The 23,384-nt window shown below is 41.9% G+C and overlaps 1 protein-coding gene across 5 annotated transcripts in view; it reads left to right on the top strand.

Moving 5' to 3' along the window:
* Nucleotides 1–267: 267 nt before the first annotated feature.
* Nucleotides 268–23,384, top strand: part of eepd1 (endonuclease/exonuclease/phosphatase family domain containing 1) — a 153,417-nt gene continuing 130,300 nt past the window's right edge. The window contains exons 1-2 of one of the 5 annotated variants that reach the window (XM_043719188.2): nt 268–336; nt 8,430–8,532. The gene's annotated coding sequence lies outside the window, so the exon portion shown is untranslated. Of the gene's footprint in view, nt 337–474; nt 611–8,429; nt 8,533–8,641; nt 8,731–23,384 lie in introns of those variants that run through there. The other 4 variants (XM_087978600.1, XM_043719195.2, XM_043719187.2 and 1 more) reach the window with 4 other exon arrangements.

Genomic DNA, 23,384 nt, shown 5'->3' with positions numbered 1-23,384 from the left:
TGGACTGAAGGGTCCATCTCTATGTCGACTTTAATCTGCTGTTCTTAGTCTAACAGGTCATGGTATTAAATATTCTACACATCACTCTTCGCTCCATTGTTTGTTTGGAGTATTTTTGACGAGTAGAGGGCGACAGAGTATGGAGAATGCAACGGAGAAAGGCGACGGGCGGCGGCTGGATGGACAACTCACTGGAGGCCGTCCCTCACCGTGGAAGGGAGGCTGGAGCCGGCCAGGTGACAGCAGTGGCGCTCGGTACCTCCACCTACAGCAGCGAAAAAGCAACTGAGCAGCAGAGGGAGAGCGCGATCAAAGTGCACACCTACTCGACGGCAGGTAACGTCGGCTTTCACTTGTTTCTGAATCGGAAAACGTGTGATGTGAGCCGCCCGCCCCCCCCCCAAAGGTTAGTGCAATCTTTTACCTTCATCGTGGAGTCGAGGCTGCAGCCTTTACTGAACACTATATTTTGATTCGTTTTTGAAAAATTGCTTCACAGTGGCTCCTTCCAATTGTGACAAGAAAAAAAAAAGCCGAGGTTAGAAAGGGTGCAGAAAGGATGGCTTTGGATCGAAGTATTTCTCTTGACTGGCCAGAAACCTACTTATATGTGAGTGAATGGGTTTTCCCTCACCTAAGGAACAAGTAAACACTGAATTAATTGATAGTCACAAATATTGATTGTAATATCCAGCGTAAACGTGGAGCAACAAACGCCGTCTCTATAGGTGGGATTAGTTTTTGCATTTATAATTACACTAGGAACAGGCTGCAGTTTTAGTGCAGAAACTTAAGATCTGGCGCCAACTTTTCCTTTAAATAAGGAATTATTTGACGAATAAGTAACTGAGCGGTAGCATTAGAATTGTCAGCTGTCCAAGATTCCCCTAGACACTCCAAGAGTTAAATATTAAGATTTTGCCCCTTTTTTTGTCGTGGGCTGTTAGTAACTATAAGGGGATTTTCGGTTTAAAATTGTGCATTTTCATTCCTTTTATTATATTGAAAAAGGACATTAATGAGAAAAGGCTGTTTGACTTGATGCACAGGAGGAAATATGATGTTTCCTTCAGCAATATGTCCCAACAAAAAGTCTTAAGGAGAAGGTCTAAGTTTCACTTCAAAGACTTGACCACGTCCAATGATGTTGCACTGGTGGCTGATAGGCACTCAATGTTACCTTGTAAGTTACAGAGAATTTTCTCTGTGACCATAAAACCAGTGAGATTACTTATTGCTGAAACTGGAGTCACGGTGTTTCTACAAGTAGACTTTCTCAGAGTCCTTTCATTTTTGTTTCTCAACATTAGTCTGCTGGCTGGATCATTTGTGTTCCCACAGGTGCCAGGGTATGGTTGGAACACCGATGCAGTATAGAACAGTGTGATGCAGGCTGGTGTGGAAGTGCTGGTGTTGGACTGAGGTGGAAAACTCAGAAATCACACAACACCCAGGTTATGGTCCAACAAGTTTATTTGAAATCACAAGCTTTTGGAGCATTGGTGTTTCGTCCTGACTTCTGAGTTTCCCCACTAGGCTGATACACCAATGAAGGGAAGACTGTGCGTGGCAGTAACAGAGATCCTTACTTCCAAGTGAGGGGATAAACAAAGACTCTCTCTACCCTGCTGGTTGGATGTAAAAAGCAATCTGTTACATTATTTCACTGCTCCTGCCCTAAAGTTCTATCCTCCAATCCAACTTCACTGAAGCAAATTACGTGTGAAAGTATGCCATGTTTTCTACATTGTCACAGATACTTCACTTTAATTTACATAATTAGTGGTGAAGTAGTTTGAAATACCCTGAGGACAAATATTATGAATGCTGCCAAACAAATGTGAGTCTTCTGGTCTTTGAGTGTCAGTAAAAACATAAGTTATTCTTCCCCCTCCCTTTTTATAAACTTAGCCTTTCATACCCGGAAGATGATTGAAATATTAGCTGGAATATATAAAGGATTCATTAACTATCTGATCTGGGAGGGTGCTGTGTTTGATGAAAACACAAGTTAGAGAACTGAAATGCAATGGTTGTGATCATATTTCTGATCAACACTTGCATTGAGCATTAGTAATTGGGAATTTGGTTATGGATTTTCTAGTGGAGGAGAATTTGCAATATTCCTTTATGGGAGAACATGGAAAAATTGTGCTCGGCATTGCAGGCAAAGAGAATGAGAAGGATGAAGAAAGCACATTAGCCAAGGAAACTTGTTGAAGGTGTTCCATTTGACTAAGATTTTGGAGAAGATGCTTGATGTAAAAGACCAGCATCAATTACATGTTACATAGATAATCTGTCTTTGTAGGATAATGTATGTGCCTTTGGGCAATTAGGGTTGGGCAATAAATGCTGCCCTGGCCAGCGATGCCCTCATCCTGGGAATGAATTAAAAATAACAAAAGAAGTGTAAGTAAAAAAAAAGGTATAGGATAGATGAAGTCAGTTTAAAGCAAATGCTGGAGAGACCGAAAGATCTCAAAGTTTTTTGCTGCCGAATTGGTATTTGAATATTGGTATTAGAAACAGTTCTGAGTGCCCCACTTCAGAAAGAATGGGAATATATTGGAGTGAGTGCAGACGAGATTGGAAGAATGGTTCTAGGGATGAGAAACTTCAGCTTTGAAAAGTTTGGAGAAGTTGGGACTATTTGTCCTTAGAGAGGACAAAGTTAAGAAGCGACATAATTAAAATTTTCAAATCATGCAGGTTCTGGACAGAGACTGTTGTCACTCACAAAAGGATCAACGAAGGCACAGACTAATGTGATGAAAGAAACCAAGTGGGTTCACATCTGGAATGTGCTGCCTGCAAGGGTGGTGGAAGTGGGGCAGATTTAATCAAGGCATTCAAGTGGTGGGGGTTGGGGGGGAATTAGATGTTTAAATAGAAATAATGTGCCACGGTTATGAGGAAAGGGTGAGAGAGCTGCATGATGTTCATTGGGAGAGCTGGTGTAGACATGGTGTCTTAAATTACTTTCTTCTTTATCACAACAATTCTGTGATGTTTTGAAAGCTGGAAGGATTATCCTGATTCTCAGGGAGATTTGTGCCATTATAATGATGAGTCTGTCATCAAAACCTTTGAAGGGCTCAAAGAGGACATTATAGATTAGGTGACTTTCAGTATCAATTAGGGAATTTTCCTCATTAATTAATAGACTATCATTTTTATGGTCATCGCTCCAGAAGATAACAGTGATTGTGATTTTGCTGGCATCTCATTTTTTAAAATACTAACTGCCTCTTAGGTTTAAATATCATGGTATAGATAGTCTGGCAGCACTACAATTTGTAGCTTAAAAGAGAAATTCCTTTTCATTTTTAAAACTTTGCTCAAAACTGTTATCGTTGTGTCACATGACTACCAGGATCACTGGAGGTGAGCTAAATGGATCCCTTTTTTTGTCTACACTTATGGATTGCTACACTTATGGTGTAAGTCGGCATTTGCCACAGTAGGCAAATCTCTGCTAACATTTATGTGTACAGAGATGTGCTGACTCTAATCAGGAAAACGGTCAGTCAGTATGCAGTTTTTGTGATTATTATAATATTTCAATGCAATCCAGTACCTGTAAATCCGATATTGATAGTTTTGTAGATTTGACTTATATCTGGAGATTGTAAAATGATGGAAATTGTTCTGACAAAGTTGGCGGCCATGTAAAATGAATGTTATGGATAGACAGGATTTATTAATATCATCTGAAAATTTTGATGCTTTCCTTGTGATTGTACATCCTGTTTAAACAGTCAGCCAAGATTCACATTGCAAAAGCCATAAAATGAGTAGCGGAACCATGCAAATCACAAAGGTCCTAAGTTCAATCACTGATTACGTTGAAAGGTGGATTTTGAACCATGGATGACAACAAAACCATTTTGCAGATTTTTTCAAATGTTCAAGCATTTTGTTGCATGAGGGTGGCAAGTGGAGAGGGGAGGCTCACACTGGTTGGGCATACAATGTAAATCCAGTCAATTAAAGTGATAGCACAAAGACCTTTGACTCTGAGCTTGCTATATCCCATTTCAAAACCAGAAGATAGAACCGAGGCTAATTTGAGTTCAATGTTCAGGGTCCAGTTCTGGTCAGCCTGTTATAGGAAGGATATTATTAAGCTAGAGATGGTTCAGAAGAGATTTACCAGGATGTTCTGGGTGTGGAAGGTTTGAGTTATAGAGAAAGGCTGGAATCTTTTCACTGGAATGTAGGAGTTTGAGAGGTAACCTTCTCGGTGTTTATAAAATCAGAGGTAGAGACAGGGTTAATGGTAACTGTCTTTTCCCTAGGATGGGGGTTTCAAGATTAGAGGGCATATTTTTAAGGTGTAAGAAGAGAGATCTGAGAAAGACTTGAGGGGCAACTTTTTTGACATAAAAGGTGGCTTATGTTTGGAATGAGCTGTAGAGGAAGCGGTGGATGCAGGCACAGTTACAACATTTAAAGGCACCTAGGTAGGTACATGAATGGGAAAGGTTTGGAGGGGTATGGACCAGAAGCGGGCAGGATTAGTTTAGTTTGGGATTATGATTGAAATGGACAGGGAGGACCAAAGGGTCTGTTTCCAGGCTGTATGATTCTGTGACTATTTTTGCAAGCTAAGACCCCTTCTGCCTTTTCAAGTGAAGGTGAAAGAGTCATAATGTTTTATTCCTGAGATATCCAGGGATACCTCCTAGTTTTCTGGAAAGCATTTGTCCTTTTTAACCATTATCTCCAAGACAGATAAGTAACAGTTCTTCCTGTATGTTGGTGGGATCTTGTTTGGTGCAGGTCGGGTTTGCCCTTTGGGCCTCGAGGGGCAAGATGTCATGTATAAACAGACAGGTGTTTAGGAATTTCACTGTCAGGTCCAGGAGATTGGATTGACCTCCTATTGAACATATGGACACGCTAATCTGGATTTTCTGCTAGTCAGAAAGTTCTTTTTCCAGCGTTAATGCAAGTTACACATTTGGACCCCATGTGATTCCTATCATTGCAGATTCGAAAGGAATTACTCAGGAAATGGGATTTTCCACAGGGCAATTTTTCTATACCTGGAGCCCTCCAAAAGCCTCCATTTAAATTGGCTAATTTGGAGGTTTCCAACTAAATTAAGTAAAATTGTTAACCAAGAGAGGTTATGCTGTTAAACCAGCTGGTACCCTACTAATCTGCCATCCCACCCATCTGGTATGCTACCCTCCCAATACCCGAGCATCACAATTGACTTATGTACTTACCATTTCACAGCAGTTGATCACTGTGAAAAGGGGATGTGGTTTACCTCTCTTTGACCTTTCTGCTCTATGAAATAATTGATAGTATGTAAGTATTGCTCTGCATTTCTGAAGGAGTCCTGAGTGGAATGTCCTGTCAGAAATGTGGGGCTCCCTTCTTTCATTTTAAAAAAAAAAGAAGTGTTGGAATGGTAATTTGTGTGAGATTGTCACTCCTTGATTGTCACTCTTCAGAAAATCCAGCCCACTATCGCCAACCATTGTGGCTGAAACTGCTTTGCAGCGATGCAGAAGTTGATGTGTGAATGCTTCCTCGTGATTCATAGAAACCCTGCAGTGTGGAAACAGGCTATTTGGCCCAACAAGTCCACACCGACCCTCTGAAGAGTAACCCATTGAGACCCATTCCTCTACCCTATTACTCTACTTTTCCCTTGACTTCTGTACCTAACCTACACATCACTGGACACAATGGGCAGTTTAACATGGCCAATTCACTTAATATACCCATCTCTAGATATCCTTGAATCTTCTGTGTTCAAATTCATCAATTGAAATTGCTTTCTGCATTTTAAAAATATAACATTCTGACACACCAATTGGGTGGCATGGTGGCTCAGTGGTTAGCACTGCTGCCTCACAGCACCAGGGACCTAGGTTCGATTCCAGCCTTGGATGACTGTCTGTGTGGAGTTTGCATATTCTCCCTGACTGTGTATGTTTCTGCTCTGGTTTCCTCCCATAGTCCAAAGATGTACAGATCAGCTGGAATGGCCATGCCAAATTGTCCATAGTGTCCAGGGATGTACGTATAGGCTGGGTGGATTAGCCATGGGAAATCCAGGGTTACAGGTTCACTCCCTCCCCACCTACATCCAGGATTCCTCTGATGCCCTGCGACACATTGACAGCTTTCAATTCGCAGGCCCTAACCACCTTCTATTCACCATGGATGTGTAATCACTTTACACCTCCATCCCACACCAAGACGGCTTGAAAGCTCTTCGCTTCTTTCTCGAAGAGAGGCCTAAACAATCTCCATCCACCACCACTCCTCTACCTGGCTGAACTTGTTCTCTCTCTCAACAACTTCTCCTTCAACTCATCCCATTTTCTCCAAATCAAAGGTGTAGCAATGGGTACCCGCTTGGATCCTAGCTATGCCTGCCTTTTCATGGGGTATGTGAAACATTTCTTGTTTCAGGCCTACCCGGGTCCCCTCCCACAATTGGTACATTGATGACTATTTCGGTGCGGCTTCATGCTCTCGTCCTGACCTGGAAAAATTCATAAACTTCGCTTCCAGTTTCCATCCCTCTGTCACCTTCACCTGGTCCATCTCCGACACTTGCCTTCCTTTCCTTGACCTTTCTGTCTCCATTTCCAGCAATAGTCTATCCACTAATATGCATTACAAGCCCAATGACTCCCACAGCTATCTGGACTACAGCTCTTCTCACCCTACGTCCTGCAAGGACTCTATCCCTTTCTCTCAGCTCCTTCACCTCCACCGCATTTGTTCCGATGAGGCCACTTTCCAAAGTGGTGCTCTTAATATGTGCTCCTTCTTCTCCAACCGTGGCTTCCCACCTACAGTTGTTGAGAGGGCTCTCGACAGCGTGCGGTCCATCTCCCGCGCCACGATCCTCGCCCCCTCTCTCCCCTCCCAGAACAAGGATAGGGTTCCTCTTGTTCTCACCTTTCACCCCACTAGCTTTCACATGCAAAGAATAATTCTGCCATTTTCGCCAACTCCAACACGACGCCACCACTAAACACATCTTCCCTTCCCTCCCCCTGTCTGCATTCCGCAGAGATCGTTCCCTCCAGAACAACCTAGTCCACTCCTCCATCACACCTAACACCTCTCCCATCACACACGGCACCTTCCCATCACACCTAACACCTCTCCCATCACACGGCACCTTCCCATCATACCTAACACCTCTCCCATCACACGGCACCTTCCCATCATACCTAACACCTCTCCCATCACACATGGCACCTTCCCATCACACCTAACACCTCTCCCATCACACAGCACCTTCCCATCATACCTAACACCTCTCCCATCACACATGGCACCTTCCCATCACACCTAACACCTCTCCCATCACACATGGCACCTTCCCATCACACCTAACACCTCTCCCATCACACACAGCACCTTCCCATCACACACAGCACCTTCCCATCACACCCAACACCTCTTCCCATCACACACGGCACCTTCCCATCACACCTAACACCTCTCCCATCACACACAGCACCTTCCCATGCAATCGCAGAAGGTGCAACACCTATCCCTTTACCTCTCCCATGCTCACCATCCAAGGCCCCAGACACTCATTTCAGATCTGTACGCAATCAGGTCCCAGACCTTCCCGTGGCTTGCCACTTCAACACACAATCCTGCTCCTATGCCCACATGTCTGTCCTTGGCCTGCTGCAATGTTCCAGTGAAGCTCAACGCAAACTGGAGGGACAGCATCTCATCTTCCGACCAGGCACATTACAGCCTGCCGGTCTCAACATTGAATTCAACAACTTCAGATGATTATCCCACCTCGACCCCTCTGTTTTCATTCTGCTCCGTAATTTAATTTCATTTACCTTTTTAAAATTTTTTTTTCACTGTTCTGTGCCTCTTATTTCTTGATTGTCTCTGTTTCTCTCACTCCTCACTCTCTCATCACCTTTTTCCCCTCCTCTTCCCCTTTGCTACCCTTCTCCCCTGTTTTCCATTTTGCCTCTGCTTCACCCCCCCCCCAATCCCCCACATATCTTGTCACATAGCACTGGCTTCAGCCTTGGTCATTCACAGCTCCTAATCTCCCTATAATCTCTCTATGCGCTGTCATTATCATCTCTTTATTGCTACCTTTGCTTCTGGAGCCATGACTCACCTTTTCTCAACCCAGTATAAATACCTCTCTATTTCTCCCTTTTTCTAGCTTTGACAAAGGGTCAGTTAGACTCGAAACGTCAGCTCTTTTCTCTCCTTACAGCTGCCAGCATTTTCTCTTTTGGTTACAGTGATAGGGTTGGTCTGGATAGGATGATCCTCAAAGAGTTGCTGTTGATTGATGGGCTGAATGGTCTGCTTCCACACTGAGAGGATTCTATGAAGTCAGATGTTTTGAACTGTAAGAATCAGCAAAGAAATATTGCATGATATGTGCCTCTGTTTTATAGAACTGAGGCGCTTGAATCTGATGGAAGGAAGAACCAGATTCCAGTATCTTCATGCAAGTAACAACTTACTCATGTTTTCTTGAGCTATTTCTCCATTGACATGGTGAGTTTAAAGGTGAATGACCCATTGTGGGATTTGATTAATAACTAGTGTTTAGTTTGCTAACCTCATGATGCATTTTGTGTGTATGTACAAAGTTCAGTTTTAACAGAACTGTTCTTTAAAAGACTGATAGTGATTTGCATTATCTGAAAATTGGTCTTTTATGCTGCAGAGAACAACAGTGCCTTGTAGATGTGGGTAAGGACTTAAAAGATTCAAATTTTTGACAGTTTCAGTCAGGGTAAAGTAAATTTTATTTGCTCAATGTTCCCATTATATTTGTTTCTATATTTTTTAGTCCGGTAGATTCACATTTCATCTTAGATCCACCTGGCCTTGTCCATTCTGTTACTGAGAATTCAGTCAAAGAGTTCTAGCAGCCACTGCTTGCTACCACTTTGCAGGAAACAGGCACAACGGGCTGAATGGTCTCCTTCTGCACAGTGAGCTTTGATATTCCATGATTCAGGTCATGTGCCATCTGAACCCATATTCCTTCTCAGTTTGCAGCTCTAAAGTGTAGTACATCAGTGGTTACTAACACCAAATGTAAGTACTGATGGTTTGTAATAGCTTAGAATTGTATGAGTATATTTCAATCCTTTTAAAAACAAAATTTTAGTCAACTTTTTCTACTTTTACCCTGCAATACAGCTCTGAGGTGTTAACTTCTGGAGAATCAATATTATAACTATCTGATTATTGGTATTTGGAATCTCATCAACAGCTGACGTTTCAATAAATGATTTTTCTTTGGTTTCATGCAGTTTATTACACCAATTGCTGCATCAGCTTGTTTTGGATGACAGGTAATTTGGCAGACATAACATCTTGGGTAAATGTGTTCCTCACAGAAAGTCCAAAGCTGGTTTATTAATTACCGATTAAGTGCTATATCTTGGTATAATAGATCACAAAAATAGTCACAGTTGTTTTGCTGGCTTTCTTACAGCACATCTTTTAGGTTTCAGAATAATAAAATACTATGCTGTAGGTATGGGAAGGATCACTTAGAAACAAGCCAGTGTTGTTTCTTAAAATGTCTCCATGTATTGGGCCACACTTTTGGGGTTGCAGTGTGTGCGCAGAGCAGAAAGACCTTTTCACATGGAGTGATGTACCTGAGGAATACATGACCGGTATTGCGATTGAAACAAAGACCATCAAATGTTAAATAACAGTTTAGATAGGTGGTTTTAAAACAAAAGGTGAGAAAGGAAGATGAAAATAGAGCAGATGGATTAAGTTAGGGGCTACTGCTTGTGTGAAGGATAAAAGGTGACATTGGATGGTTGTGTCAAGTGCTCTGTTTCATTTCTATAATTTCAATGTAAATAATTTTTTAAAATATACCTTTTGGTTTTGAGTAACTTCATCTGGCACTGTTGAGAAAATAGTAGTGCGTCTTGTACAATGGTTAGGGTGCAACTTGAGGAGTGAAAATGCCTTCTTAAAGGAAATAATATCTTCTGTATCTTTCAACAGCTCAGCAATGGAAATTAACCTATTTTTTCAGCATCTTGATGGCTGGCAAGAATAGTTAGACTGAGGAATACGCTTTATCTTGTTTACTGCACTCTGCACTTTGAGATACTGGTCTGAAGTATCTCAGGCTATGCTATATGCTATACTTGAGGCTGCTTGTGTCTTTTCCTAAGTAAGGCTTTTCAGCTCCTGATGTGCTGTAACTCTCCTTTTGTTCACATCTGTACATGACACATTCTCCAATACAGTTTCAAACATGCATGATGTTCCAGGACCTTACATGGCAAACACACTGCGTGTGCAGCAAGCAAACGGCCATGTCAAAGGGAAATGGTGTCTAGGAATTGAGGCACTCCTCAGTCAGGGGCGTGGATCCAGGCATGAGAAGGCAAGGGGAGCTTCTGAGGTCAGTCTAGGGGACGTTTGCCTTGTCAGGCATCTGGTTAGGATGTTCGGTCCATGCTTCTGCAGCCTAGCGAATGGGTCACAGGCAGTCCTGTGGCTACATCATGCCCAGTCTGGAGGCTGTTGATTATACAGTTGGTGTGATTAACAGATGTCAATCGGGGGTATGGGAAGTTCTCAGCCGGGCTCTGTGGTTAGGTTGCTCAGGACGATGAGCCACAGTTAATCCATTGAATCTGTCCAACAAAGGTAAGAAGTAAAGGGAGAGGGAGTGGAATGGGAAGATAAAAGGGTACGCTGTTGCATTGAAGGAGACTTGTGGGATTGGGGCTGCAGGCTGGGTGGTTGGGAGCAAGACAGTTATGAAGGGTGAGTGGATGGCAACTGCATATGTAAGGGGGGAGTGGCAAACAGTAAACCATGGATAGGAAAGGGTTAGGCCTGTGGTGGGCTTCATCCACAGTAATGATTACATAGTTTCTGGAGGTGGGGGGAGGGGGAGATGGGCATGCTGCAGGCTAATGTAAATGGATTAGATAGGGACCTGGGAGATATGAAACCTACAGGGTTGATGGTGGGGTAGGAGGGAGGTGATGTGCATGCTATCAGGAAGGAGTGCAGGTGTTGGGGTTGGGCCTGGAAATTACTGTCTGAGGGGCACTCGCGGTCACCTACCATTGTCTTGGAAATTGCAACCATGCAAAGGCAAAGAAAATGGCTGCAACCACACCCAGAGTGAGCGGTGTAAGTGGATCACCCTGTCCGAAAGGTGGCTGCAAATCCCAGTGATGTGAGGCCCTTTAAAAGGCAGCACCATTACACACAGACTCATTCAGTATAGAGCGCACACACCTGTGGGCTAGCAATCCCTGGCCATCCTTGTTGTGTCCTATACACTCTCCCTGCCCCAAAGTTTGCTGGCTGTTATAAGAAAGAACAACAACTTTGGCTATTGAGGCCTCCTGGCTCAGAGGTAGGGTCATTACCACTGTGCTTCAATAACCCTTAATGGATCAGACCCACACTTAAATAGTTCTGTCTGCAGTTGCCAATTGTCCACCAAACTCATCTCCATGACAGTTAAGTAACCCCACATAATGTCATAGAGTTATACAGAATAGAACCAAACCCTTTGGTCCAATTCATCTAAGTCGACCAAATTTCCCAAACTAAACTAGTCACACTTGCCTGCATTTAGCCCATTTCCCTCTAAACCTTTCCTATTCATGGACCTACCCAAATGTCTTTTAAAATTTGTAACTGTACCTGCATTTACCACTTCCTTTGGCGATTCATTCCATGCATCGCCTCCTGTATGACAATGTTGTCCCTCAAGTCCTTTTAAATCTTCCTCATCTCCCCTCAAAAAAAGAGCTCTCTAGTTTTGAACACACACCCTTAGGGAAAAGACGTTAGCCGTCCATCTTATCTATCTCCCACATGATTTTATAACCTCTATAAGGTCACCCCTCAACCTTCTATGCTTGATATCCAAAACAATTCCTTCCACCACCATCAGCCCCTTTCCCTATCATCAGTGTGGGTTCACTGTCATTCTGCTCCTGCCTCAGCGAAAATTAATTCCTTCATCTTTAATTCCATCAGAACAAGTCATTCTCAATATCAGCCTCACCATGTGATTGAAAGAAGTCTGTCTATGCGATTGAAGGGCCAATCTTAATATCATTCTGTCTTGGGATCCTTCCTGGGTCTTACATTTTACTTCTCTCCTAACCTTTAAAAGGAAACCCGATTAAGAACTTGCTGAAACCACTATGGGTGAAAGTGCCAAATAATACCAAGGATGCAATCGAACTTTTGAAATGTAAAAGAAGTATGTAAATATTTAGTGCAATTTGTTTGATATTTAGGTTTAAATGGAGAAGAAGCTACGCTGGGTATTGACATCATTTTCACTGTCTGCAAAGCAGCCAGATCCAAATCAAAGAATCCATTGTTTAAAATGTGTGGCATTAATAGTCCAGGCATGCCTTGTGTTTTTTGCCTTTCTGTTTAGTTGATCAGGAGAAGAGACCAAGCAGTAAGAAATTTGGAAAATTGCTCGCTTTATTTTCACTGCTTCCCAAAAGTTGGACAGAGTTAGGGCGAAAATTAATTAGTTATTTGGTAATGATGCAAATACACTTTCTAGAAAAAGAGAGACTACATTTGTATAATGTTACAACAAATATGTGGTAGAAATGTTCTATATTTAAAGAAATGCATTCTTAGCAATTTCAAAATTAAGCACAAATTAATGTTGGGTCAGTGGACAGTAAGAATGGGGAGTTAACAGTAGTTAATAAGGATATTGTGAATGAATTGAACATATTTTGCTCTTTCAGGATGCAAACACATCCTAGTAACGACTGTAAATTGGGAAGTAGAAGGAAGAGATGAACTTGCTGAAATTATAATCACCAGGGAAGGGCAAACTTGTGGATCTGCAGTCATTGAGTCCTGATGGACTTCATCCTAGCATTTTAAGAGACTCCTAATGAGGTAGTAGGTGCATTAATTTGATTTTCTAAAGTTCACTAGATTATGGAAGATTCCATGAGAATGGAATGTAGCAAATTAAACATCTTTAATCCAAGAAAGAAAGAAGGAAGGCAGGAAACGATAGGGCAGTTAGCTGGATGGCATCAGGGGAAGATGTCAGAATTGATTATTAAGGAGGTTAAACCTTGATATTTGGAAAAAATTCCAGATAATTGGGAAGAGGCACCATGATTGAAAGGGAATCATGTTTAACCAATCCACTGGAGTTCTTTGAAGAGGTAACATGCTTTTTGTATAGGGGAATCTGACATACCGTACCTGGATTTCCAGAAAGTTTTTTTTACAAGGTCGACATTACAGGTTAATGAGCAAAGTAGAAACACATTGCATAAGGGATAACATACTGGCATGAGAGAAGATTGGATGGCAGGCAGAAGACAATATGCATAAATAGGTATTTTTCAGTTTGGCAGGATGTGACAAATGGAGGGGTTTGTGCTGGGGTGTCCACTTTTTACAATTTACATGAATTACTTTGATGAGGGGAATGAAGATAGAATAGCTAAATTTGCAGACACTGTAAAGGTAGATAGAATATGTTGTGAAGAGGTGGCGGACCAATATAGATAGATTGTGTGTGGGTAAAAAGGTGGCAGGTGGAGTGTAATGTGGGAAAATGTGAAGTTGTTCACTTTGGCAGGGAGAATAAAGAAAAAGCTGAGTATGAATGGTTGTAGAATTCTGAGGTGTAGAGAAATCAAGGTGTTCTAGTGTATGAGTTATTAAAAAGTATGAAGGTACAGCAAATAATTAAGAAGCCTTATAGAACCCGGGTCCAGTTCAACCAGAATGCTGATTTCTGGTAAAGCAGTCACGGAACTGCACAAATCTCAGTCAAGGCACTGGTCAATCATCAGATGGGGCTATCTTTTCAAGTCAGTCATTGAGGTGATCCACGTTAAGTTTTTGTTCATTAGGAACTCAAAGGGGTTACGAGAGGCTGTTGTAGAGGTGGGGATGCTGGGGAATCCAATTGTGGGACTTAGAGGCAGCATGCAAAGAGGATAATAATTGCAAGGAAGGCAACTCAACATATAAGGGTGGGAGGCGAAATGTTACTGCAGAAGGGTGGAGTCATCTGTCACCACCCCATTGCTTCAGTGAAGAGACAATGCGTGATTATATTTTCATGGATATGCTGTATGTCTAGGACTCTGAGTAAAATGGGGAGATGATCAGTTAATTGGGTTACTTATCTTTGTTTTATGTATAATTTTAGTTAGGTGACAATATGGGGAAGATGAAAGCAAACGGGATTGATCAGGAAGAAAAAGAAGAGGGAGAAAGAAAGTTTAAGGGTTCCCCTTGATTGAAAGGCCGAGCCTCCATCAAGTGTGTCTACTGTTGCCTTCCATCCTCATCAATATCACAAGTCATAGAGTCATAGAGATGTACTGCATGGAAACAGACCCCTCCATCCAACTCGTCCATGCCGACCAGATAGGTTGGAGGATTTGAGCTATAGGGAGAGGCTGAATAGGCTGGGGCTGTTTTCCCTGGAGGGTTGGAGGCTGAGGGGTGACCTCATAGAGGTTTACAAAATCATGAAGGGTATGGATAGGATAAATAACAGGGTCTTTTCCCTTCGGTGGGGGAGTCCAGAACTACAGGGCACAGGTTTAAGGTGAGAGGGGAATGATATAAAAAGGACTTAAGGGGCAACCTTTTCATGCAGAGGGTGGTGAATGTATGGAATGAGCTGTTAGAGGAAGTGGTGGAGGCTGGTACAATTGCAACATTTAAAAGGCATCTGGATAGGTATATGAATAGGAAGGGTTTAGAAGGATTTGGGCCAAGTGCTGGCAAATGGGAGTAGATTATGGAAGTAAAATAGCTGCCACTACACCAGGAGTGGGGTGGGGGGCTGGAGTGAGGGTTTCATCCTTTGAGGGAGGGACTCCACCTCTGTGTGGTGAGGCCCTTCAAAGGGCATTGGCATTAAACCTACACAGTACAGTAAAAGTTATCACCTAATGCTCTTGCTGGAACTTACACATTTACTAACTTGTTCCTGGCCTCAAGCACTCTCAACTACATGATTCAACATTATAAATCTAGAACACTACTAAAGGCAGTGAGGCACACACAATGTTTTGGAGCTGGAAAAAGCCCCCAAGTTGCCAAAGTTACAATCACTTTCCAAGATTCCTTAGCCAGCACAAGGTACAGAAGCTGTTCACTTCTGACCTTAGATTATTAAATGTTCACGCCATCACTCTATATGCAGCAAAGTCTTTCTTGGGTACAGTGGGGGTTGGGTGATGGGCAGAGTAGAGAGATCCCCAGTATTGCTGTCACACATGCAATCTGCTACTGGATATGCAGCAAAAGGCTTGAGCGATAGATGTATGACTCATGGGGAGCAATGTGCAATGTCCATGAGGATGCATCTCACCAGTCTGCTTGTTGGGACCCAATGTCTTGAAGACAATGTCCAGATGTTGTTTGTGTTGCTGCAACTACTGAATGATCACATGACAGTGGAGTTACTTTGTGCCTGATATTGGCCACATTGGCTCTACTGGGAAAGGTTCCAATGAGCCATACACAGAAGCTATGTGGCCCCTGCACTGAGGGCTGCAACATAAATGGATGAGGAGCATGCGCATTCACAAATGTAGGACCAACATCAACCTGCAGCTGATGGGACCCAGTCCCAAATGCAGAGCTTTCAGCCCCAGGTGCCCTGATGTTGGGGTGAAAATACAGGAGAGCCACACTTGCTTGTCTTTTGAGGGCAGCACAGTGGCTCAGTGGTTAGCACTGCTGCCTCACAGCACCAGGGATCCAGTTCAATTCCACCCTCAGGCGACTATCTGTGTGGAGTTTGCACATTCTTCCCATGCCTGCATGGATTTCCTCCGGGTGCTCTGGTTTCCTCTCACAATCACAAAGATGTGCCAGTCAGGTGAACTGGTCATGCTAAATTGCCCATAGTGTTAGGTGCATTAGTCAGTAGTAAATATAGGGTAGGGGAATGGGTTTGGTTGGTTACTCTTCAGAGGGTCGGTGTTGGGCTGAAGGGCCTTTTTCCATACTGTAGGAAATCTAATCTAATCTAATGGACTGCTATATGAGAGAGATAGAGGCACTACACTCTGTCCAGAGGTAGAGGTCATAACATCTTGTGATGTTGCCCAGTGTATCTACAATACACCATCTCCTTCCTCTGGGGTCAATGAGGGCTGGAGCAGTCGCATCAGCTTTCCATGCAGGTCATGTTTGGAGCGACGCAGTGATACCATCCAGACAGAGGATGCTACTTGATCCTCAGAATCTCTGCTTTAAACAACTAGAAGCTGCACGAACTGTGGGATGGATGATGGGGATCTGTGAGAGCTGCAGCATTGAGGTGAGTAAGAACCTGAGGACATTCCTATGAACCTGGTGGAACAGCAGCTTCAGTATCCTGCAGCAACAGCAGCAAGGTCCACAACAACACCAGCAAGGAATCCTTTGTAAACCTCATTCAATGGAATGGAGTTACATTTGGTCATTTTTCACTGTCTATAGATATCCTAGTGCTGGAGAGGTCAGCATCCCCTGTGTAATCACAACTACAATGCAGCTCACCAGTTTCATCTTTCTAAGCTGTTCATGCTGTTTAATCAACGTTAATGTTACAAATGGATAGAAGGCCTTAAAGCATTCAGTGCTTGCTCATTGATACCTGACAGTTTCATGTTAGTGTGAAAGCTATTGTTCAGACAGTGTTAGAACATCATGTGCTGAGGATGTCTAACCTCTGAACCTTCATTCATGTCGTTACAGCTAAAATGACATTCAGTCCTTCAAATCATGATGAAAAGTGAACATTTATTTCCTGATGTGATAGTGTATTTAAAATGATTTCACCATGCCATCTGTGTCCTCATAAGGCCATCTTTGTTTTCCTCCCATTATGCCTGAGTGCAGTCTGGGTGACTATAGACCAGAATGGCAGGGTCAGGTACCGTGGTCTCCTCTGCTGGTTCTTAAGAAAAAGATTGTCTCTACTCTGCACCACTTGTCTAGCTCCCTATCAGCAAAGCAGGAGGCTAAATCCCCTTTCTCACCATTTCTGGGGTAATTGGTAACAATAGGAACTGTGAGGGGCAACTCCTGACTGACAGCACTTGACCTAGACAACAGCTGTGTTTTAAAGAATCCTATGAGGTTCTGGCATTAGTGAGTACTGCTGCTGCTGGTGAGTGCATGATAGCACAAGTGGGGTGTCAGAGAGATATGTGGTGCCTCCATAGTGAGGCTAGCTGTGAAGAATTTTGAGATAATGGACTTCAGCTCAAAGAGAGAAACCCTCCATGAAACTCCCTTAAAATTGACACAGCCCATTTTCCAAAAGCCAATGTTTCCTCTAGTTGTTGAGTGCAAGACTAAGGCACAATGTTTTTGTAATTATGTGTCATCCTTTTAGGCAGAGGTGAGGAGAATATTTTTTAGAGTTATGGCTTTGGAACTCTGTCTCTCAGAGGCAGAGGAGATAGGGTTCTTAAATATTTTTACAGAGTATCTGTTCCCAGTGCCTTCACAATGGCATCTAGAGCCGTCTGTGCATGTGCACCTGCCGTCTGTGATGCTCCATTTGCCTTAATCTGGCCGCTCTGTGCTCAAACTGAAGTAAATCTGTTTGCTGTTGCTTTAGGTGCAATATTGTCCTTCCAACAAGGTCCAACTTTAAATTGTTTCAATGGTCACCCAATCGCAACTGTAAAACTTTGAGCAAGGCGGGTGTAATTTTGTATATGCACACATGGTACTCTAACCTGCAGTGCCATTGGCCACGAACACATCCGTAATTTGTAAGGTGGGGGTAGATAGATTGGGGGAAAAGGAGATAAAAGTTCCCTGATGTCCTTAGACTTGCTTATTTGAAAAGACAAAAACTGAGTGGAGATGAAAGCTTGTTACCTTTTGGGCTCAGGGAGGAAAATAGAAAAGGAAGTTTTGCATTTATGCAATGCCTTGCACGATCTCAGGATATCCAAACCAAAATACAAGAAAAGAAAAATGGAACTTCACTCAATTTTAGTTTATATGTTTATAGAAATACCTTTCTGTTGCAAATGTACATATTGATTTAAGTAAATTAGGATAATCTGGTTTAGGATAATTTCTTTCAGAATTGCCAATCTTCATTTCGTTTCTCAGTTGGAGTTATATGGCACTTGTATATTCACATTCAAACCTCTCTATTACTTAATTAACTAATGAGATTAACTTAGAAGTTTTTGTACAAAATTAAGAAAAAAGACTTGCATTTATTTAGCCTATTTCACTATCTTAGGACTTTCCAAAACCCTTCACTACTAAAAAAAGAGTTTAAAAGTTTATAGATTTTGAAATGCAGAAAATGCACCTGCTAATTTGCACACAGTAAGTTCTCACAAGCAGCAATGAAATAAGTCGCCAAATCAGCCACATTAGGTATTGGAGAGAAATAAACATTGGCCATGACTCCAATGAGAACAATCTGCTTTCCAACATAATGTTTGGGTGAGTGCTTCAGTTTCATATTGCTTGGAAAGACAATTCCTCAACACTAAACTAGAGATTTGTGTACCCAGGTTTCTGGAGTGCATCTTGAACTCGTAATCTAATACTTTGTAAGACAGTTCCACCTACTAAAGCCACAGTTGATACCTGACGCCATTTAGTAGGAACATGGCTGAAGATATTGGTGCTTATTACAAATAATCAGTTTATTGTGAATATATTTCTGTAGTTATATAATCCATAGCTCACCTGTGGTGGTTAATAAATGCCATGGGTGATTTGGTGATGGGAAAAAAAATCATTCAGTTGTGTTTAAGTGCACTTCTGAATATTTTTTAAAAAGTTCATACCTTACCTAAGGCCTCATGAAATGATCCCTCTGGCAAAAGAATCATGTTATTCCCAACTATGAGAAAAATGAGCAACTCACCATTGACCAGCTGTAAACTGTCAATATGGTATTTCCATCAATCAGTTAGTTGGGGAACCTCGTCATTGTATTTAAAAACAAAATATTTTGTAGCTGGCCTTGAAAATTTAACCTGTAAATATTACGTTTATAGACTTTGGATAATTGTTTTCAGGGAAGAATTGTTGATAGTGACTGTATGCAATGAAGAGTTCAAAATAAGTGGTCTTAAATTAATCTAACTAGTTGTCAGCTTCAACCTCCAATCCTTTCTCATTGCTGTAATGTATTAACAACCAGCTCACATGATTCATCATATTTTCAAGCAGAGATTAATTCTTTAATCAACAACCAGACTTGCATTTAAATGGAAATGATAAACATGATAAAGGATGGGCTTTAAGAATTGTGTTCTATTTGATGAACTGGAACCCGACAGAAAAGGAAAAAAAAATTTGTTTGGAAGTCCATTAGGTTAAAGAGTTTATGTACTTGCAATTGTACAAATCTGATGCTAATCTGCTTATGTCAGTAACCATAGGTCACAGATCGACCAAACAGTGACTTATGATCACAGTGTGTTTTGTTAGGCCCTGTCACAATCTGTCATTTCACTTTTGTTAGCCATCTTTGGTAAAGACGGCCTATTCCAGCTGCAATTTCTTTTTTTTTTTGTAGTGTTGGTATCGCGAATGCATCTTTTTTTCATGGTCTCAGAATGCCAGGATATTGGTGGATACTATCCCACTGTGGATTTTTCTGCTGACGTAGGATTGGATTATGTAGTGTGATGAAGAGACAAATTGCATTTTTAGCAGCAGAGTGATAGTGAAGGGATGTCATGACTCAGGAATATTTTCAAAGATTCCATTGACTTTAACCAGCATGGTTTCAATGCAGTGAGCAAGTTTAAAGTCAACCTGTAGATAGTGAGAACTACAAATGCTGGAAAGTCAGAGTCGATAAAATGTGGAGCTGGAAAGAAGCACAGCAGGTCCTGCTGAAGGATCCTGCCTGAAATGTCAACTCTCCTGCTCCTCTGATGCCGCTTGACCTGCTGTGCTTTTTCCAGCTCTAAAGTCAACCTGAAGCTCTCTGATGTATTAAAAGTGTGGATAAGGGATGATGGTGTCTCTCTGCGTACAAGGACATTGGAGAGGAAAGGGAGATGAGAGATGGGAAGATGGTGCTATGGTGAATATTTAGGAAGGAGGGTAATGGCACATTTGAGCAATTTGGAAATAATAGTTAAGCAAAAGGAGCAGATGACGATCTCAATGAATGTGTTTTGTGGGGACGCTATTGATGAAGTAGGCCATGTGGAGGAAATAAACCTGTTAAGAATTGACAGAGGGGTGGGCAAAAACTGCAGCATGATGAGAATCAGACTGGCAGAGCTCGCTGTGGTTCGGAGAGTCACCACAATATCGTACCCCATAAGCTGTGATTGTCACCAAAAATGGGAAAGTGGGTTGGAGGAGTCTTTAAGGGGAGGACCCTGGAATAATAATTGGATTGGGGAAGGATTCCGGTGTGGAAAGAGAGCCCTCACTCTCCCCTCTGCTTCTAACTACTTCACTGTTTTCACCTCCACCATACATTGTGATTAGCCCTCTTCCCACACATATAGTACTCTCATTGCCCCAACACAGTGTAATTACCATCCTAAACCCCACTCCCCCAACCAAAGGCCCACAGAGTAATTAGCTCATCAAGTTTCCCCCCCTCTTTACATACATAGTAACTAGACTCCTCTGTTCCCCCACACAACAGGTGAGCACGACCAGAAAGAATTTGAAGCTGCTGCATTACAGTCCAGCATTGATTCTCACTGTCCAAAGTCATTGCAGTGACACAGGTGAAAATTGTAAGGTAGCTGAAGATAAGATAACTGGTTCCTGGATTTCAGAATTTGTGTCTAGGAAGTTTACAGGATGTGGGACAAACGACATTCCAAGGAAATTTCCAAATGGACACAGAAACATTAAAAATACTGTACAATTGCGTAAACTGAGACAGTGGCTATCACATTCTGGATTCAGCATTGTGTTAATCAATTTTAGATCAAAACTTCTGATCTTTTTTTTCTACTTTTATTTTTGATTTGTTTTGCAACTAGATGGCTGCTATTCAGCCAATTACACTTCATTTTGGCACTTTTTTTTCATAATTTCTCCTGTCTTACACCTTATGTCAAATCTTCCCTTTTGTCCTTGCTCACTCCTGCTATCTTTCACTAGCTATGTAGTGCATATTGCTGTGAAATCCCTTTCAGTCCCTGAACACTCCTCCTCCTCCCTGACCCAAGGTTTCACCACAATTCTCTCTCACTCTCACGCTATCACGCTCTCACTCTCCCCTTCACACACACCCCAATCTCCAGCAGTCGCCATGTCACAGACCATAAGCGGGTCTAGTCGGATCCCTGTCATAGGTTGAGGTGAAATTGTATTGGTGGGGATGTGGGTGGGAATGCTGTAACTCGACTCTGTTTCTAGAAGATTCAATCATGTTCCTGCATTTCATTCTCCCTTCCCGTTTTTCCCTTCTGCAACTTTTGGCATATACAGTGCAGATGCAGACAAGATCAGGCGCCACTTTGCTTCTCCCCAATGTCATGGGTGAAACTTTGACTAATGGCATTTTTAGTTAAAGTATCAAGTATTGGCTCTGTAATTACCTTTATAGATGTGATTTAATTTTAAAAAATCACTTTAAATTGACTGAGTTAACCTCGATAATGTGTTCTTCAAAGCTTTGCTTTTTTTCTGAGAATCATTTCACAAATGCTGTTCAAATCCTATAATGGAGATGAAAACCATAATTAACTGAGTGACTAAGCAAGAAGAATATGGATAATTGAGAAACATTTCCAATAAAAAGGTTATAGAAACTGCCACTTTGCAGAGAAAATTGCTTCCATGTTGTGAATCATGTACAGATGGAGATTTGTGTTTAAATGCATATTACTTTTCTTACTGATAATGATGCATCCTTATAAGTTTGAAGAAATGGCTGAATCTCTCTCCTTCTTCTCTGCTTGGATCTTGTGGCTGTAATGGATGGTGAAATTGTCTGTAATTGCTGTCATTATGACTGTGAAATTGGCAGCAGTGTGGCACCCACACATGTGTAATTGAAGGTGGAAATCCAGAAACTGCTCTAAGTGATTCTATGCCATGATGAAGTCTTCATGAACAAAGATCAATATACTGATATGGACTTGAGCTGATTGTCGACATTTTTCTGAATTAACTTTGCTGTAAAATGTTACAGCTTTACTGTGTTGACATTTTCATTTATACATGATCAATGTGGGAGGAATTTACTGGTATCAGGTAGCCTAGGTTATCTTTTTGTTTAAATTTTGTTCGCAATTATTTGGCTAAAAAGGTTTGTTCAAATCTATGTGGCCTTTTCACACTTTGGTCACATACTGGAATTGTTCAAGAAGGAAGCCTGAGGGGGAAAAGCACATTTTATGCTATATACGTATTGCTAGTGGGAGTGTGACAGTGAAGAGAAGTCAGCTAGCCACCTTGTCAAAAGGCTGACTAGAATGAACATTTACCTGACCTAGTGAATGTAAGGAAGCTGATGTTGGACTTGTACGTGCCTACTCTTCAGTAAAAATGAAATCATCCATTTTCACTGTTTAAAGAGATGACCTTCAGTTAAACATTGTAAGACCTCCACTGCGTTTCCATTGACTATGAAGGCTCCATGGTAATTTACGCATGCAAATAATTTCAGTCAGGCAGTTCTGATGAATGACATCACCCAGAATACTGTGAGGGCCTGCATTCACTAAGCAGTGGACGTCATATACTACAGGACTTCTGAGTTCATTTCCCTACAGCAATGGAGAGCTCTGTCCTGTAGGTTCACTTGCTTTCCAAAGTGCCTGGTTCTGTCAATGAAACTCATATCCCATTGAAAACTCAGAACCATGACAAATATAAACAAATATGTGCAAACATTTAGTATGATGATTCTCTACCCAACTGCGGATTCTGAATGCTGATATATATAATTAGTGGGGAAGTGCTCCTGATGATTTTGTCCTCTGGTGGTCAGACTTACGTGACTCCATTTGTTAAATTGCATCAAGTTGCTGCATGGATATTGAACCCACTGAAACTATGGCTGATGACACCCTATTGCAGGACCAATAATGAAAAATATGACTGTGCAGGTGTATGTGCGCCACGTGGTGGAGAGGATGTTCAGCAGCTGAATTGTATCACGTGAGTGGACAGGTTAGGGGGAAACTTCCAGGACTTCACTGTCAAAATAGCGAGGGTTGTGACAGTCTGTTGTGCAATTCACAACTTTGTCCTGCAGGAAGGATTCACCCTTAACCAGCAAATCAGATACTGGCAGAAATGAATGCAAGACAATCCTGACTGTGGTATTGCTGGTGTGATGAACCATGGACCACTCGAGGAAATTATTGCTGCAAAGTGAATAATAGTTAGAGAACTGCTGGTGACTCAGA

This window comes from Chiloscyllium plagiosum, unplaced genomic scaffold (assembly GCF_037043375.1).
Source record: "Chiloscyllium plagiosum isolate Xiang-an unplaced genomic scaffold, Cpla_swu_hap1 HiC_scaffold_34, whole genome shotgun sequence".
Classification (NCBI taxonomy): domain Eukaryota; kingdom Metazoa; phylum Chordata; class Chondrichthyes; order Orectolobiformes; family Hemiscylliidae; genus Chiloscyllium; species Chiloscyllium plagiosum.
The sequence above is the reverse complement of the archived record's forward strand: the minus strand, read 5'-3'. Positions and strand labels throughout refer to the sequence as shown.